The sequence below is a fragment of the Schistocerca gregaria genome, chromosome 1 (genome assembly GCF_023897955.1).
Source record: "Schistocerca gregaria isolate iqSchGreg1 chromosome 1, iqSchGreg1.2, whole genome shotgun sequence".
In the NCBI taxonomy this organism is placed as follows: Eukaryota; Metazoa; Arthropoda; class Insecta; order Orthoptera; family Acrididae; genus Schistocerca; species Schistocerca gregaria.
Genome location: NC_064920.1, coordinates 909,799,549 through 909,801,822, shown reverse-complemented (window position 1 = coordinate 909,801,822; position 2,274 = coordinate 909,799,549).

Genomic DNA, 2,274 nt, shown 5'->3' with positions numbered 1-2,274 from the left:
AGTGCTCTCTATTGCCGCCGGTAGGGCCTCCTCCACATCTCGGATGAGACCCCCCGGCAAGCAGACAGAGTGAACACTGGCCTTCTGTATTTATCCATAATTTCAAAAGTGTTCTCCCAAAATCATGGTCAGAAGAACAAAAGATACAATTTGTAGTATCACATATCTCTGGTGATGCATCATTATGGGCATTAAATGCCGCAGAAACTTGTAAAACCTTTCAAGACTTTGAAAAGGCGTTTTTAGATCAATTTTGGTTGGTGTCTATTCAAGAGCGACTTCGTAAAATAGTATACAGTGCCGAAGTCTATAATCCGAAATCAGGTTCATTAAGGAAATATTTTGAAAAATATGTTAACATGACCAGATACTGGGATGAGCCAGTTACCACTAGAGATTTGTTATGAGTACTAAAAGCCAGACTACCAATCCACATTACAGAGAAACTGTTCAATGTTACAGATACTGACTTAAAAGAATTTCTGCTTGTAATTGATTCCTTGGATCTTGTGCAGGAGGACACCAGAAAAAGTTCTGATGTCACCAGCAATACAAACAGTCCGAACGGAAAGAATTCATGGAATTCCAACAAGGTAAATAGGGGCGAAGCTAGTCCTAAACAAAATAAAAATAAATCTTATGGAAACAGCAATTACTACAATAACAGTAATAGAAACCAATACAACCAAGACTGTGGTTACAACGATAATAATAACAAGGATTATAGGAAAGCTGGAGAATACCAACAGCCGAATGGTAATCCAAGGCAGCATCACAATCAGAATTCAAATTTTCATAGTGACATTAATAACTGAAAAAGATGGAATGACCACAGACCAAACAGTCCGTACAAAGATAAGCCAAAGAATATGCACGGAAATAACAAATATTGGCGGCAACCAGGACCAAGCCATTGGCAACCGTCGCAAGGTTCTTTTAATACAGGCCAGACAGTAAACTATGTCCAAGCTATTCCGATGCCAAACAGCCAATATCCACCGTGGTGGGATACAAGCAGGCCACCTCCAACTACAACAGAAAATTCACAAAATGTGAAAATAACAGAGGTACCTTCTGATACCAAACAAAATTCACATAAGCCGACAAACTAATTGCGGTCCTTGTAGGCCTTCACCAGGCGACCGAGGGCAACAAGGAAGGCAATAGGTCGAAGAAGCACAATATAAACATGATTCGATATCAGGATGGAAATAAATTAGAAGATTAGCTATATCAAGAACCTGTCATTTCTGATAAGGTAGAAAAGAAAATAATTCAAGCAAGTGTCAACGGGAGTATAAATGGGATACCAACTACAATTTTGCTAGATACAGGTGCAAATATATCCGTAATGAATATGCAATTTTTCAAGATGGTTTCGCAACTAGGAAAATTACCGGTCTTACCCATCGCAAATTGCAAGGTTATTGGAGCATTGGGAAATAAGACACAAACCATAAAATTCCAGACACAGGTGGAAGTTACCTTAGGAAATGATCGCTTGACATGCACGTTCCTATTGATAGATAATTTATCTGTACCAGTGGTACTTGGACTTGAGTTCCTTCGGGAAAAGGAAGGTATAATTAATCTTGCCCAAAGGACGTGTGATCTTAATCACCAACAGCGACCGATAACTTTGATGTTGAATCGGGAGTTCGGTGCAAACCTTCCATTAATGCAAAAGGTACACCTTTCTGTCAGTAAACAGAAGATGTTAATGTTGAACCAAGAGCACCCGCATATATGTAGTCAAAACCGAAATAACGATGTACCCAGTGATGCAAATGACATCATGGCAACAATACAAGAAAAAATAAAGGAGACAACTTGCATTAATAGTTCTGAGGCTAAGCAATAGACTGAATTATTGTCTGAATATCATGAAGTATTTGTTGAACAACTTGGTATCATAAAAGATTATCAATATAAAATAAATGTAGAGTAGCTTACTCGGTTCCCTGGACTAGGGGCTATATTGCCATAAAGACTTTAAAAAATATTTGCAATAAAATGTTTGTAATTATGAAGGACTAATAAGAGGTGCTAATGTACCGAACATTAATAAATGTGATGTTTAGTTTTAGTAATACAATGATATTATATGTTTGTTAGTTTGTAGATTTACACGTCAAGTGTCACAATATAATATTCTTGAATTATTTGTGCAAGGAGTGAAGAATCTCCATGATAAACACATTTTAATAAAAGAAATCAGTATCTTCATAAATGTTCACTTAAACATTATTGTATTAGATGTAATGAATTTTATTA